Raw genomic sequence first — 17681 nt, forward strand, 5'->3', positions numbered from 1 at the left:
CAACAAGGAATCATCACACAGTAATATAACCCAGTCAGGTACACTGCTATTTCTTGCCATTTTCTTTTTTCGTGCCACCATTTCACACACATTTTGCAATGATAAAGGTAGTTCCATTACCACCCATCTTGTAGTAATGGAAGAGTATTTTATAACTCAGTTTAGACAACTTTGAAGTTACTTCTGCAAATCTCTCTCCACCCTAACTCTATCCATCTTACATGACTTCATTTTTTCTTTAAAAATAATTATTATGTCTTTTTCTATGTTACACAAACACACAAAGTCTGGACAAATGGCCAGGGGGTTGGGGACTCTGCTAAATTTTTAATTTTGAATATGGAATTAGGAAACTCAAACCATGACTCTTTCAAAGCAATTTGGAGGCAAGCCATCACTAGATTAATGGGATGTAGTCAAAGCTACAACTCACTCAAAATAGTAGAAACCAGAGTTGGGTAAAGACCCTGCAGGCCCAAGTTTCTGGAATTTCCACCTCTCCTGGATCCTGAGAAGTCCAGCTCACTCACTTTCAGACCTACAGCATGATGGCCAGGGTTCATAGTGCTATTGTTTGTTGATGCTATTGTTTATGTTTTTAACAATATAGCTACTAGCGAGGTTATTTTATGTTCATTTCCCTGTGTGATTCTCACAAGACTCAGAGGTGAAAGGGAAATAATCAAATATGCAGTAATTACAAATGCTGCTGGATTTTTACAGACTTCTTCTCTCGTTTCAGAGGGAGTTTCTATTACTTTCACCTCTCAGGTATATTATAATGTGTTTGAGAAATAAAGAGGGGAAAGAACAAATAGTGCTTACCACCAACTAATCCAGCAACTGTAATTGGCAACAACATTCACAGATATTAACCCACAGTGCTGAGCCACACAGAAATGAGATTAGTTCCATTCCAGTTATAATAACCACAGGAACCAGGCCCACATGTTTAGATCTTAGTGGAAGCAGGAGACAGCAAAGCAAGTCTAGTTTCAATGATCAGACAGGAATGGAGCCCTCCTCCCAAAAATCAAAATGAAACAATTGCCAGTGGTGGCTTGCCAGTGGTTCTAAGAGTTAGGAGGCAAAGAGTTTTGCAAAAAGAACCATAGGGAAGCAAAATGAAAATAAATTACTCCAGTCCTAGGCATTCTTTGTGCCTGGGCACTGGTGCTCTTTTACACAATCCTCAGAAGAATAGATGATTGAAAAGCAAAACAAAATAGAACAAGTTAGAGGGCCATATTTGCATGGCCCTGAATGAAACAATTCAGGTCTCCCAAACTGGTGTCTATGGTGTAAGGCTTTAGGAACTACCCTGCAATATTTGCAGTTTTTTTCTCTCTACAACTGAGTCAAACAGAAAAACCCAAGTTGTAACAGAATTACCTAAATTAATACTACACTGGAAAGTAGAAATCAATATTGGGAACTTAAATGTTTATTTAGCTTTTATACCACCCTAAAAAACAAGCAAACCCTGAAGAAATCTGTTCACTTGGATTTGATTTGAGAATCTGAAATCTACCTTTTCCTACCTCTGCCAAGTTAATCCCATTCCTCCCCTCCACTCCCACTCACAGCCCTTTATGATTTCCTCCTTCCTTTACACCAGATGCAGAAGTAAACTGTGAAAAGCTGTTTAAGTACCCTTAACTTACTGAGAGAGGAAAGTATCTGACCGTTTTTTTATTCCATGATATTAAAGTAATTCATCTGAGTTTGCACTAATGACAGTAAATCTCTTGTGCTGACAAGCTGTGGTCAATTATCCTTTCTACAGCTTTTTAAATCCAAAGCACTAGGAAGTGCGTCAGTGTTGGAAACTTGTGGCTTGCTAATTCAAAGGAAACAGCCAACCAGCTTGGGTAGCCCTCTAGGTGTACTGCCCATGGTCCTCACCCCTAAACGGCTCCCCTAGGAGCCTGCAAATGCTGGGGCACTGCCACTGGAATTTACATGGATGGAGGAAACGGTTTAAATCAAGTGGTGTGTTATTTATCTCTATAATGAGTGGTTTAACAGTGACAATTAGGAAGGAAATTCTACAAGCCTGAACTCCAGTTACTTATTACTGCCACTGAAAGTCAATTATAGTATCCAAGTAATTACAGGGATTGGGATCATCTGTCATCTGGTAAATCATATTAGAGGCAAGAAGTACTTGGTTTGTTTTGAAAGCGTGTGATCTAGTCTCCATCATGTTGGTTAATTTTCAGACAAGGGAGTGCGCCAGGGAACTTGCCCCACATATCTGCAGATCTGATCACCTGGGAGAGCAACAGAAATGTTCACTGGATTTCCATCCAGGCTTAGTGGCTGTGCAAAAGAGCGAGTCAGCCAAGAGGTGGGTGTGGAGGGGCCCACTCTGCCAGACAAGTCACCCAAGACAATGCTCTTCAACTTAAAATCTTCATGTGGCACCTTGTTCTTTCTTGTGCCCCTGCTACACCAAGACCTTGTTCTCTTGCCTCCCCCAGGCCCACACTGCTCCCCCTCCATCCCCAATCCTCCTTCAGTCATCTCAATCAGCTCACTGTGTCACAAACACCACCATTAGGATGTAAACCACTTCTGTGCCTTTTCTCTACCTGCTACATTAGATGCATTTTTCTCCTCTCTTCTGTCTGTCCAAACCCTCTTCACCCTTCAAAGCTCAGCCGGAGTCCTTACTCCTTTTTCATGTGGAATCCGATATGAGACCTCTCCTCTTATGAATTACGTATGGAATTCTAAGTTTATCATTCAATGGTCCTCAGACTGTGAACACCTAGCAGGGGCCACAACTTGGATCTTCACTTCTCACACACGCATCTGGGATACATTTACACTCCCAAAGTTGTAATCCCTGGTCCTTGGTTCCTGAGGTTGCTGAGTTTAGCCTCATGTTTGGTGAAATGGCCAGGCCCAGCCGGCATTCCTTCATTTGTCCATCCTTCCTTCATTCAGCAGCATGCTTTGAAGGGCTGTTTAGAGCAGGACACCAGAACTATGGCTTTTAAGTTTGAATCCAGTGCTTCCTCTCCCACCACATTGCCTCAATGGGAAACTGCGTTTGCTCACACCACGCTGCAAGAATCAAGGAGTCAATGCTCATCATTCCTTCCTTGCCCAACACTTGCAGGAAAAGGGTCATAAAAGCACAAATACATATAGAAAAATGAGCTCTCTCCCCTGTGGTTCCACATGGCTCTCTTCAGAGCATTCTTAGTCCAAACCAAGGAGACAGAGAGAGGAAAATATTTTCAAATGATCTCCCAAATGACTTCAGGGCTTACACAGGGTTCAAATTTGGTTGAAGGGATGGGCAAAACTTGGGTGAGCCAGCTATGCTAGGGTCAGCCAGACTCTGGGGTCAGTCGGCCATGTTTGGGTTGAGTCAAGAACACTTGCTGTTCTTCACATCCCAAGACAGATACTGGAATTTTAACTTTCCTTCCTGTAGCCTCTTTCTGTTTTAAAAGTTTATTTCATCTTGGAGTAAGACTCCCCAGAGGATCTATTTTCTCATTCTCCCCTTTCATGGCATGTCCTTCAGTAGCTCCTATTCAGCACCTGTGGTGTTTAGATTTCAAAATTCCACTAGCACTTGCCCCCAACACGTTGTTTGTGTAAAAATGAACATACTGCATATATCCAGGGAAACTCACCAGGAGGAATCAAGAAATCTGAACAATGGGAAAATCCATCAAATATTTTCTTTAAAGCTTTTACTTTCTATAGGAAATATTGCCCACAACAAAGCAGTGAAAATAGAATGCTCTCGGACATCAAACATAAAGGCAAGACTGACAAGTCCAACAGCATCAGATCATATCAAAGGACTGCTTAAAACCCTTCAATGACTCTAGTTCTCAGACACTCATCAGCACAGTGTACTGAAGCTATCCTACTTGCCTTGCAACATCCACATCACCAATGATTACAGCACGTAAGTTCAGCACAGACCAGGATTATGCTGTGTCTCCTCATTGGCTAGCATGGTGTCTGGCACAGTGTGCCCTTAGTAAATTCCGTCATTATTGGCTTATATAAATACTATGTGCTAGGTGTAGAGATTTTAAAATACTAAGATACATAGTTCCCATCTTCAAGAAGTTCAAACCCTGGCAATGTGATACCCAAACCTGAGTGAGCATCAGAGTTATTCAGGACGCTATAAAACTGCAGAAATCCAGGCCTTGCCTCCAGAGATTCTAATTCAGTAGGTGTGGGCAGGGCCCCAGAATTCTGTATTTTTAATATGCTTCCAAGACACCTCTCATGATCAGACAAATTGGGAACCCTTGGTCTAGTGGGTAGATAATAAAGTCTTATGTTTGTACATCTCTTTTCCTACATATGAAGTATTTTCCATTATCTCACTTGATTCTTACTCTCTGAACCCGGAAGTTTACAAATGAGGACATGAAGCCCAGAAAGTTCAGAAACTGGCAAAGTCAGAGCCTGGATGTGAGCCCAGGATTCGCATCCACAGACTCATCAGTGTTTCCTTCTTACCAACTCTCTCTTGAGAGGAATGACCCAGGTTAGCTCTGTCAGGTAAAGAGCAACAAATCTTAGGTCAATGAACAGCCAGTATGGCAGATCTCTTCTTAAGTTTTTTGGAAGAAACAAAGTAAGAGAAAACTATTGCCTTCGCCACCTACTCACCCATCCCTGAGAATGACACCAGGGAACAAAATTGATTATGGGGACAGACCCTCTCAGTGATGGCAAGTAATGAACATTATTTCGTCATAGGTGTGTTTTACATGGAAAATAAATAAATCAACTGACAAAGTTAATTCTAATGAGTGGAATAAGCTTGGTTCATACTCCAAAAGGTCCCTTGGTAGGGACAACATGGTGAACTAAACAGCAAACTAAATGCAATCCTGTAACCGAACATGGCTCATGAACTCAGTCCTCTTGTTCTTCTCTGGGTTGTTACCTAGCCCACTTCACTTCACTCTACTGTCTGCAGTGTGGTTGAGATAACCCATTAGATTTATCCCACTATTATCATATGATCCAATATGACATTAACAATGCACTTGACAGCAGACAGATGAAAGTTCCAGCTGTCTTTCTGGATTAGAAACAACAAGTTTCATTTTGTAATTGTAAGCTTTGAGAGAACAATGTCAGCAAAAGGTGCTTCCATTAGCACTGGGTGTTAAATGAAAACAATGTATTGTGGATCACTGTATCAAAAACTAATGATGTATCGTATGGTGACTAACATAATAAAATTTAAAAAAAAACAAAAGGTGCTTCTATTGTCTATGCTGGTACACAACCTGAAGCTTTTCCCTGCCACTTCCCTACCAAGAAAAAGCCAAGGGGTTAAATAGTGTGGACCTTAATTTACCCCCTCATTCAGGAATGTGGTCCTTTCGGTCTGTGTCTACGTGTGAAGCAAAGCTCTATAAAGCATACAGAGGACTTGTACTGACCACACACACACATACCACACACACGTAGGGGTAGGGAAACAAGTCTCTAGAAAAATAAGAAGCAAATGATCTCCTTTCAATTCTTCTTGAAAGTGTTTCTGAGTGGAGGAGCATCTCATGAAGATTTTTTGTTGTTTTTTCCTCTCAGAGACAACTTTCTTTTATGTGATGGCACCAAGCATTACTTGAGGAAGTTAAGGAGGGGAGAGAGAAAAGGAAAAGACTATCAAGTGTACCTAGACGTTTGTCAAGCATAGATACTCAAAAAAAGTGACCAATGGCCCTTATTTCCTTATACTCACAATTAGAAATGAACAACTCTGAAAGCAGTGTCCTGAAGAAAGTATTCTGTGATGATTCTCCATTTACTGTCTCCTCGGTTGGGATTTCCTAGCCTAAGCATATTAAAATCAGACCTTACTGGACCCACTGAGTTATACACATAAATATACAAATTCAGAGCACTTTTTTTTTTCTTAAGAAGGCTCCACACCCAGTGTGTAGCCCAACATAGGGCTTGAACTCATGATCCTTAGCTCAAGACCTGAGCTGAGATCAAGAGTTGGACACTTAATCAACTGAGCCACCGAGGTATCCTCAGACCATTTTTTAAGTAATCAGTTTGAGAGGCTACATGCTTGGTGAGAATCCTTCTCCTTTTATTTATTTATTTATTTATTTATTTTTAAGTTTCATTTATGCATTAAAGTATTAAGAGAAATTAAGAAAACAATTCCCTTTACAATTGCAACAAAAAGAATAAAATACCTATAAATAAACTTAATCCAGGAGGTGAAAGACCTGTACTCTGAAAACTATAAAACAGTGATATAAAAAATATAATAATGATATAAAAAATTGAAGATGACACAAATGGAAAGATATACTCATGGACTGGAAGAGTTAATATTGTTAAGATGTCCATACTACCCAAAGTAATCTACACATTCAGTGAAATCCCTATCAAAATACCAATAGCATTTTTTCACAGAACTAGAAAAAATAATTCCAAAATTTGTATGGAATCATAAAAAACGTCAAATACTCAAAGCAAATCTTGAAAAAGAAGAACAAAGCTAGAGGTATCATAATTCTAGATTTCAAGATTTACTACATAGCAATAATAATCAAAACAGTATTGTAGTAGTACAAAAACAGATACATAAATCAATGGAACAGAATAAAGAGCCCAGAAATAAACCCACAGTTACATGGTCAATTAATCTATGACAAAGGAGGCAAGAATAAACAATGGGGAAAAGACAGTCTCGTCAATAAATGGTGCTGGGAAAACTAGACAGCTACATGCAAAAGAATGAAACTGGACCACTTTCCTACACCATACACAAAAATGAACTACAAATGGATTAAAGACCTAAATGTGAGACCTGAAAACATAAAACTCCTGGAAGAAAACATAGGCAGTAACCTCTCTGAGATAGGCCTTAGCAACATTTTCCTAAATATGTCTTCTCAAGCAAGGGAAACAAAAGCAAGAATAAACTATTGGGACTACATTAAAAAAAAAAAAAAAAAAAAAAAGCTTTTGCAAGCAAAGTAACCACAAAATGAGAAGGCAACTTACTGAATGGGAGAAGATATTTGCAAATGATATATCTGATAAGAAGTTAATATCCAAAATATATAAAGAACTTAAAGAACTCAACACCAAAAAGCCAAATTTGATTAAAAAATGGGCAGAAGATCTGAACATTTTTCTAGAGAAGCTATGCAAATAAGCAACAGACACATGAAAAGATGCTCAACATTGCTAATTATCAGGGAAATGCAAATCAAAACCACAATGAGATAGCATGTTATTCCTGTCAGACTAGTATCAAAAAGACAAGAAATAACAAGTGTTGGTGAGAATGTGGAGAAAAAGAAACCTTGGTGCACTGTTGATGGGAATGTAAATTAATGCCACTGTGAAAATCAGTATGGCGCTTCCTCAAAAAATTAAAAGTAGAAATACCATACGATCTAGTAGTTCTACTGCTGGATATTTACCCAAAGAAAACAAAAACACTAATTTGAAAAGATATATGCACCCCTGTGTTTACTGCAGCATTATTTACAATAGGTAATATACGGAAGCAACCTAAATGTCCATCAATAGATGACTGGATAAAGAAGATGTGGTATGTATGTAAATGGAATATTACTAAGCTATAAAAAAAATGAGATCTTGCCATTTGTGACAACATGGATGGACTTAGTGGGTATTACGCTAAGTGAAATAAGTCAGAGAGAAAGACAAGTACCATATTTCATTTATATGTGGAGTCTAAAAAACAAAACAAATGAACAAACAAAAAAAGCACAAACAGACCCATAAATACAGAGAACAAACTGGTAGTTGCCAGAGGGTAGAGTGGTTGGAGGATGGGCAAAATGGGTGAAGGGGAGTGGGAGACACAGGCTTCCAGTTATGCAATGAGTAAGTCATGGGGATGAAAGGTACAGCATAGGGAATATAGTAAATTGTATTGTAGCAGCATTGTATGGCGACCGACGGTAGCTACAATTGTGGTAAGCATAGTAGAACATGAAGAGATGTCAAATCACTATATTGTAGACCTGAAACAAATGTAACGCTGTGTCTCAACTGTAATTTAAAAAATATACTTGATATAGATATAGATATATTGCTGATATCTATTATTACAGGTCCAGAATTAGGTGCCACTAAGACAGGATCTCATCATAGCAGTGGCAGCAAAAGTGGTCAAAGATCATCCTAGAAGGGACAGTTTGGCACTTCTCCATGGAGAGGAGCCCAGCAGCAGCCTTGGCCATGCCTACTTCCCACAGGACATAGATGAAGACGGGGGCATGAAGAGGCTGTGGTGGTGCCTAAAGCCTGTATGGGAATGTGAAAGTCTGATTTGAAGACTGAACCACATTCTTTCCAGTATCAACAGTTTTTCTTCCTTTATGATCAATGTGATGCATAGGAGCTGCTTTAGGAGCAAATGCTATATCCAGAAGCATGGATTATATGACTTTTATATGAGTCTGGGATTGTCTATGAGCATCAGTATTTTTATTACAGAAAACTGCATTTTGAAATAAAACCAACAAAAACAAGGTCTCCTGCAACTTATCAGAAGAGGATCTCTGAAAGCAGATCAACATGGCCATGCAAATCTTTTTGTTTTGTTTTGAATTATTTGTTTTATTTTGAAAATATTTTTGAGTACATATATAATGTAACAATATTACATTAGTTTCAGGTGTACAACACAGTGATTCAACAAGTTTATACATTATGCTATGCTCACCACAAGTCGGGCCACGGACTTATGTAATAAATGCTATTTATGTAATAAATGCTATTACAATATCACTATAAAGAAAGGCTGTGGGCCAGACTGCTCTCAATGGGAGCTGGTGAGATTGCCAACTGGGCTGCTTATGCATTTGAGCCAGTCACCTTAGCGCCTCCATTGGGAACTCTTGTCCTTGTTAAGATCTACAGTTATGGTCACTCATGCTCCAAATGAAGAGGGCACAGAGATATTAAATAATGTCTCGCAAACAAGCTGATCCATATTTTGGGGTTTCTGCAATACTTGTCATTGTAGTATTCTTATTAATCTTTGTGTTAGAACCTCACCATGGAAACAAATATTCTTGTTACATAACCATCTACTCTGCAGATGGAGTGCCTTCAGTCAGCTATGTTAAAGGCCTAGTCATTGCTTTAAAGAATACTCTTCTGGAAAGCCTCAGCTGAGACATTCCTTGGCCTGGATTCTGCTGCTAAACCTTATAATCTATGAAGGCAAACAGGTTATCTAAACAAGGCCCTGAACATACTGAACCCTTCTACACAGTGACCCCAAATGGTTTAAGTATTCTTTTTAGTGTCAGTTTTAACTTGCTCAGCTCTTCTTTTTAAAGAGTGGCAAGATATGCCTGTTAATGAGATCACTGGTACCTTGAGTGCCTCCCTTAAAATCATTGTGGGGATGCCAAGATTGCATGCCTTTAAACATATCCATTTAGTCTAGCAAGATGCCATGTCTTTCTGATAAGATGAAAAAATAATGAATATAATCTAATATTTCTAATATCCCTAATATTTTCAACAGCAATGAATAAAGTTTAACCTGGAAAACTGAACAGCTAACTGGTGGAAGTATGTCCCAAAGAAATGGAAATCTAACAGTTTTTTGAGAAACAAATTTAATTAAAACATTATTCTGTAATTCTGCTACAAAATGAGTTTGAATTTCGGAACAGATCTGAAAGTGACATTGTTCTCTTAAATAATATTCTCTAGAGAAAAACCATTTTTAAGATTTCCATAATTTGGATCAAGAAAAATTAATTTTCTTATTTTTAAATTATGGCCATTAACGGAAATGACCTTAGAATGTGGCTGGCTTCTATTTTTATTAACATGGTATTATTGTATATGTATCTTAGGCCTTGATTTCTCCATGAAGAACTAATGTATTAATTTCAAATGTAAAAAAAAATAAAATCTTATTTCTTTATTGTCAAAGCTAAAAAGACATGTCCTTGTACCAGGGTACTGGTAAAGCAACCTACTAGTCAAATAAGAATAGAATTTTTTTCAAAATACTGTTATAAATATTTGTTTGGGGAAATTAATTTGTGGGGATTTTGAAAACAGTCTGATATGATGTGGAACCAGATCTGGTAGACAGAGTAGATTATTTAAGTTTGTAATAACATTTTGGGTGATTTATAACAATAGCGAAGAGACCAATTTTCCTTCTGGCTCAGACATGACTCTACTAAAGAGAAATTTTGAAAATGTTTGGAGAAAGGGCAGTACCAGCAGAAGACACAAAATGTGTGTCCTTATGCATGACGGCCTAGATGTTTACAAATAATCAGTTCAAGAACAGAATGGGAGAGGCCATGTTTAAAATCTCTGATGTTTACTATATCTGATTATCAAAGTTGAGAAGTTTTATTTTTTAAGAAAATAAAAACACCTTTTTTTCTTTTTTGCAGACAATACCAGAATTAAATTATTCTAAGTTTATATCTTAGGCAAAGAATCTTAAGTGCTTTTTATTTTCCAGGTTTAAAAAAATTTATATCCCACACACCCAACATTCCTTCCTATGCCTAAGAGATTAATTTCTCACCACTCTGGGTGATCTCAGCAAAGTCATTCCAGGGTTAATAAAAAATTTTAATGCCAGCAATATATGATAGGAGAACACCGGTATATACACGCTACAATTAAGAAGTATTTTCTTTATACACAAGTAACTGAGCTGTCCATTAAAAGCTTTAAAAAAAGCATGGAAATTTGAAAAAGTCTTTGATTTAAAAGAAGTTGATGTCTTCATTATTAGTACATTATCTGACATCAAAAGAAACTCTGAATATATCCATTTTTACAACTTTATTGTGTAAGCTGCATATACTTAAGTATATAATTTAATAAATGTTGTCATAAGTAAACATCCATGAAATCATCATCACAATCAGTATAATGAGCACAACCATCACTCCCAAAAGTTTCCTCAGATCCATTTATAATTCCTCCCTCCTCAGACAACCCACTAACTTGCTTTCAGTCATGACAGTTCTGTTTATATAGGATTTTATAGAAAGGGATCTCTACTCTCTTTCATCTAGCTTCTTTCAGTTAGTATAATTATTTTGAGATTCATCCATGTTATTGCAGGTATCAATATTTTATTCCTTTTTATTACAGATAATTCTATTTTTTCCAATTTATTTTAGATATTTATTATGTTGATGTATGTTCCCTCTAAACCTACTTTGTTGAGGGTTTTTATCATGAAATGTACTTTCTCAGATTTTTTTCTGCATCTATTGAAATGGATCATATAGTTGTTGTTGTTTTTACCTTAAACTTTTATGAGGATTTAACAAGGCCTTTACTTCATTTACTTTTAGCTATTCCATAAATACCGGAAGAGAAATTGGACACTTTGTAATGAAACTTAGAAAAATTTCATTTTTTCATAAAGCAAACTTATAAATCTTTCCCTTTGGCTCCTTCTTCCAATCCTCCTTCACTGTGTTGAAGAGCTATTGAGTTCTTCCAGATTTTTGATTAGGCAGGTGGTTTCCAAGCTGACTGGGCTTTCCAGGTAGGTAGTTCCTGCACAGGGTTTTCCAGTCACTAGGTCTATAACCTGTCCAACTTTGAAAATGGTCTCAGCCAGTTCATGTTTCATGTGCTTTGTTCGTGGAACAGGTAGAGCTTTGAGAAGCACAATATCCCCAACTGTGCACTGCTGAAGAGCATCGTGAGCAAAGTAGGTTTTACGCTTATTAAAATAATAAATAGGGGTCCAAAACAAGCCTGGTCACTCTCACTTTAGCTGTTTTTTGCATTGCTGTTCCAATCACCTTCCCCACGATCTATTTGGCATGGACGGATGAACAAACTACTGACATTATGTGGCTTTGGTCACCTTGCCTCCAGGTTCTCACCGGGGTGGTGTCTCGCTCCTCCAAATTCACCCCCTGCAACTGCAGGGCTCGATCCGTGCTCACCTTCTGGCTCTGTTTTCCTGGCACATGTAGTCTGGATCGATCATATAGTTTTTATCCTTTCTCTTGTTGATGTGATATATCATACTGATTGATTTGTGAATATCGAACCACCCTTGCATACTGGGAATAAATCCTACTTGATCATGGTGAATGACTTCTTTAAGGTATTGTTGGATTCAGTTTGCTAATATTTTGTTGAAGATTTTTCATCTATGTTCATCAGAGATATTGACCTGTAGTTCTCTTTTCTTGTAGTATCTTTATCTGGTTTTGGTATCAGGGTAATGCTGGCCTCACAGAATGAGTTTGGAAGCTTTCCTTCCTCTTTTATATTTTGGACTAGTTTGAGAAGAACAGGTGTTAACTCTTATTTAAGTGTTTCATAGAATTCACCTAAGAAGCCATCTGGTCCTAGACATTTGTTTGTTGGGAGTTTTTTGATTACTGAATCAATTTCACTGCTGATAATTAGTCTGTTCAAATGTTCTATATCTTCCTTACTCAGTTTTGGGAGGTTACATGTTTCTAGGAATTATCCATTTCTTCTAGGTTGTCCAATTTGTTGGCATATAATTTTTCATAATATTCTCATAATTGTTTGTATTTCTGTAGTGTTGCTTGTTATTTCCCCTCTCTCATTTGTCATTTTGTTTGAGTCCTTTCTCTTTTTTCCTTGACGAGTCTAGCTAGAGGTTTATCAATTTTCTTGATTTTTTTCAAAGAACCAGCCCCTGGTTTCATTGATCTGTTCTATTGTATTTGTCATCTTCCCCGATTTTTTCTTGTGGTTGATTTCCAGTTTCATAGCATTGTAGTTGGAAAAGATGCATGGTATGAATTCATTCCTTTTGAATTTGTTGAGACTTGTTCTGTGGCCTAATATGTGATGTATTCTGGAGAATGTTCCATGTGCACTTAAAAAGAATGTGCATTCTGCTGTTTTAGGATGGAATGTTGTGAATATATCTATTAGATGCATCTGGTCCAATGTGTCATTCAAAGCCACTATTTCCTTGTTAATTTTCTGTCTGGATGATCCATCCATTGGTGTAAAGGGGGTTTTAATGTCCCCTACTATTACTGTATTACTATTGATTACTTCCTTTGTTTTTCTTATTAGCTGCTTTGTGTATTTGAGTGCTTCCATGTTGGGTGCACAAATATTTACAAATGTTAAATCTCCTTGTTGGATTGTTCCATTTATGATTATATAGTGTCCTTCTTTGTCTCTTGCTACAGTCTTTGTTTTAAAGTCTCTAAATAAGTAATTTAAGAACTTTAAATAAATGAATATTGCTTCCTATGTAAATAAATAAATATTGCAACCAGGCTCTTCACTTCCATTTGTCTGATGGATGCTTTTTCATCGCTTCACTTTCAATCTGCATGTGTCTTTATGTCTGAAATGAGTCTCTTGTAGGCAGCATATAGACAGGTCTTGCTTTTGTATTAATTCCTTCATCCTATGTCTTTTGATTGGAGTGTTTAGTCCATTTATATGCAAAGTAATTGTTGATAGGTATGTACTGCCACTTTGTTACTTGTTTTATGGCTTCATTTGTAGCTCTCTGTTCCTTTATTCTCTTGCTCTCTTCTCTCATAGTTCGCTGGCTTTCTTTAGCGATATACTTGAATTCCTTTCTCTTTATTTTTTGCATTTCTATCACTGTTTTTTGATTTGTGCTTACCATTAGGTTTGTATACAATATCTTATGCATATAGCAATCTATATTAAGTTGATGGTCACTTAAGTTTGAACCCATTCTTTAGTTTTATCCCTCCACATTTTAGGTATATGGTGTCATAATTTATATCCTTTCATTTTGTGAATCCCTGGACTGATTTTTATAGATATACTTCATTTTACTGCTTTTGTGTTTCCTACTTTTCTTACTCCTGCTTATGGTCTTTCCTTTCCATTGAAAGAATCCCTTTTAACATTTCTTGCAGGGCTGGTTTAGTGGTCATGAATTCCTTTAACTTTCATTTGTAGAAACTCTTTATCTCTCTTTCTATTCTGAATGCAAGCCTCGCTGGATAGAGTATTCTTGTCAGCAGTTTTTTTTTTCTTTCAGCATTTGAATATATCATGCCATACTCTTCTGGCCTGCAGAGTTTCTGCTGAAAAATCAGCTGATTGTCTTATGGGATTTCCTTTGTATGTGACTGTTTTCTCTTGCTGCTTTTAAAATTATCTCTTCATCACTACTTTTTGCCACTTAAACTATTATGTGTCTTGGTGTGGACCTCCCTGGTTTGATTTTGTTGGATCTCTATGCCTCCTGGAGCTGGATATCTGCTTCATTTCCCAGATTCAGGAAGTTTTCAGCTTCTTCAAAACAACTTCAACAACTTCAAAAGTGTCTGAGAGGACAACTTCAAAAGTTTCATTTCTTCAAAAACATTTTCTGCCCCCTTTTCTCTCTCTTCTCCTTCTGGGATCCCTATAATGCAAATTTATTATGCTTGGTGGTGCCACTGAGTTCTCTTAATCTATTCTCATTCTTTATTATTTTTTCTCTCTCCTGTTCAGCTTGGTTGCTTTTCATTACTCTGTCCTCCAGGTCACTGATCCATTCTCCTGATTCCTCTAGTCTACTGTTTATTCCCTCCAGTGTAATTTTAATTTCAGTTATTGAGTTATTTATCTCTGGTTCTTTTTGGTGTTTCTATCTCTTTTGTTGAGGGTCTCACTGAGGTCCTCCACTCTTTTCTCAAGCCCAGCGAATATCTTTATGACCATTACTTTAAATTCTTTATCAGGCATATTACTTATATTTTAGTTAGCTCTCTTGCTGTGGTTTTGTCCTTTCATTTAAGACATATTCCTGTATCTCCTCATTTTGTCTAATTCTTTGTCTATTTCTATGTGTAGGAAAGTCAATTCGATCTCTTACTCTTAAAAGTAATGGCCTTATGAAGAAGAGGCCCTGTAATGTCAATGTGCACAATGTTCCCTGTTCACTAGAACCTGGCACTTCAGGGGTATCTCCTATGTATGTTGCACCCTATTATATGCACCCTACTATTGTGGCTAAACTGTATTTGTCTTCAGTCCAGTCATCTGCAATGTCTCTCTGCCTGTTGTAGGCAGTTTTGCTCCCTATGTCATTAGTGGGCCAGTCTGGGGCTGCCTTGGGCTTGAGTTGAGTCAGATCAGGCATTTGCCAGAAGTGCAACAGCACCAAATTGCAGGACGCTCTCCCTGTGTTGTCTCCTGAGAAGCTTTCATTGACAGGCAGGGCCTGCAATTCTGGCCCTTGTTGGGGCTGCCTGCCTACTGCCAGGCTTGTGGCACTGCTCTGGATGGACTCCTACCAAGGGTGTGTTGGAGGGGGTGGGTCTGCAAGAGAACTTCGGTGTGGGGTGTGCACTGTTAGTGAAGTTTGCACTAATCTGCTGCAGGAGGGGACCTGCAGCCACTGGAAAACTGCTGCCCAGGCCAGGATGGAGGGAGCGGGTCCACAAAAGAGCATGGGGGTAAGGTACACTGTTAGCAAGCTAGGTAAAGAGTGTTTGCAGTCCACTGGTTCCAACAGCTGTCCATGTATCTAGGCTGGAGGGGCTGAGAGAGGGAAATGGCATCCACCAGCTCCTCTATTCCTAAGGAATTCTCCAAAGATCCCTGCCCTTCCAGCACAACTCTGAGATTAGTAAACAAATCTCCCTCCCACATACCCCAGGCATTTTTCAAACTGCTGCTTCTATGCTGTGTCTCAGCAGGGCTGTTTGTTGTGCTGTGTCTTTAAGGGCAGGGACTCAGTTTCCTCCTGCTCTCCAGCTCTGCCAGAGCTGAAGTTGCTGTTTTTTAAAGTTCCAGGTGTTAAGCCCCACTGATTGTAAGAACTCATGAAGTTAGGTTCCTCTGGTTTTCAAAGCCAGATATTATGGAGATTCGCCTTCCCAGCCTGGGTCCCCTGTGCCTGGAGTGCTTGATGTGGGGTCTGCTCCTCTCCTCTCTGTGTACTCTGCTGTATCCTCCCTCCCTGCAGACAGTCTCACAGGTCACTTTGGCTCCCAATTGTGTCTCTGCCCTTCCTACCTTCTTCAATGTGGCCTCTTCTCTAAATTTAGCTGCAGAGAACCTGTTCTGCCAGTCTTCAGGTCCTTTTCTGGGTTATTTACACTGATGTGGATGTTATCTAGGTGTATCCATGGGACAAGGTGAGCCTAGAATCCTCCTACTCCACCATCTTCCCCGGAATTCCCAGATATTCCTTCATTCATTTAAATTCATCATGTGGATATACCAGAGGTTTTTTTAAATCCATTCACCTGTTGATGGTCACTTGAGATGTTTCTAATATTTAATTTTTATTAATAAAGTTGCTCAAACACTTATGTATAAATCTTTGTATAAACATGTGCTTTCTTTTCTCTTAGGTCACAGATAAGTGCATGTTTAACTTTTTAAGAAACTGCCATGGTGTCTTCCAAAACAGTTGTACCATTTTACATTCCCACCAGCACTGTAGAAGATTGCTGGTTACTGTACATCCTCCACAACACTTGGTACAGTCAGGTTTTATCAATTTTGGAATTTCAGCCACTCTAATGGGTGCAAAGTGATTTGCATTTCCTAATGGCTAATGATGTTGAGCATCTTTTCATGTTTTTTTGCATCCATATTTCTTCTTTAGTGATGTGTCTGTTTAAATCCTACCAATTTTTATTGGGTTGTTTATCTTGCTAATTAGTTATAAGATACATATTTTGCAAGTATTTGCTTCTAGGCTGTGGCTTGACTTTCATTTTCATAATGGTGTTGTTTTGAAAAGCAAAAGTTTTTGGGGCACCTGTTGGCTCAGTCAGTTAAGTGTCTGACTCTTGATTTTGGCTTGGGTCACAATCCCAGGGCCATAAGATCAAGCCCCCCCATGTTGGGCTCCAAGCTCAGTGGGGAGTCTGCCTGAGATTCTCTCTCTTCCTCTCCCTCTGGCCCTCCCCCCTTTCAAATAAATACATTTTTAAAAAGAAAAGAAAAACAAAAGTTTTTAATTTATTGACTTCTTATTTTGAGGTTTGGACTTTCAGTGTCATATTTAAGAAGTCTTTTACCAAATCCAAGGTCACTAAGATTTTTTCCTATATTTTCTTTTAGAAGTTTTATAGTTTTAACGCTTACATTTTAGACTATGATCCACTTTGAGTTAAATTTTGTATATGATATGAGTTAAGGGTTAAGGTGTATTTTATTTTTGCATAAAGCTACCCAATTGTTCCAGCACCATTTACTGAAGAGATGATCATTTCTCCATTAAATTGCCTTAACTACTTTATCCCAAATCAACTGACTATATAGAGACTCTCTATTGAGTAGAAAGTCTCTATTAAGTAATCTACTGCACTGATCCATGTATCTATCTTTACTCCAATACCATACTAATTGTCTATGTAAAAATCCTACAAAATCTCCAATTTAGTATAGAAAAGACAGGTGATTTAATAAATTATATTGGTATAACTGGTTAATATAAAGAAATATAGTGAACTCCTTATCTCAAACTGTATGTAAAAAGCAATTCCAAATGGAGTAATGCCTAAAGAAAAGCAAAATTTCTAAACTTTTAGGAAAAACAAGGAATGTTTTTATGACTATGGGGGTAGTGAACAACTTTGTAAGTAAGACACAAAAAGTGCAAACCATAGTAAAAAAAAAAAAAAAAAAAAAAACCTGACAAATGTGACATTAAAATGAAAGCTTTTTGTATGATGAAATTT

General features: G+C 37.8%; 1 long non-coding RNA gene and 2 pseudogenes across 1 annotated transcript in view; 1 reads left to right on the forward strand and 2 right to left on the reverse strand.

Annotated features, from left to right (window-relative positions):
- Nucleotides 1-17681, reverse strand: part of LOC135362190 (uncharacterized) — a 258629-nt gene that overhangs the window by 224515 nt on the left and 16433 nt on the right. The gene's annotated exons all lie outside the window — the stretch shown is intronic.
- On the forward strand, nt 8350-9623 carry LOC123835807 (magnesium transporter NIPA2-like; annotated as a pseudogene).
- LOC129045489 (small ribosomal subunit protein uS17m-like) lies at nt 11281-15544 on the reverse strand (annotated as a pseudogene).

The sequence above is a fragment of the Mirounga angustirostris genome, unplaced genomic scaffold (assembly GCF_029215605.1).
Source record: "Mirounga angustirostris isolate CCGP_5_RB_7025 unplaced genomic scaffold, mMirAng1.0.hap1 SCAF_12, whole genome shotgun sequence".
Lineage (NCBI taxonomy): Eukaryota > Metazoa > Chordata > Mammalia > Carnivora > Phocidae > Mirounga > Mirounga angustirostris.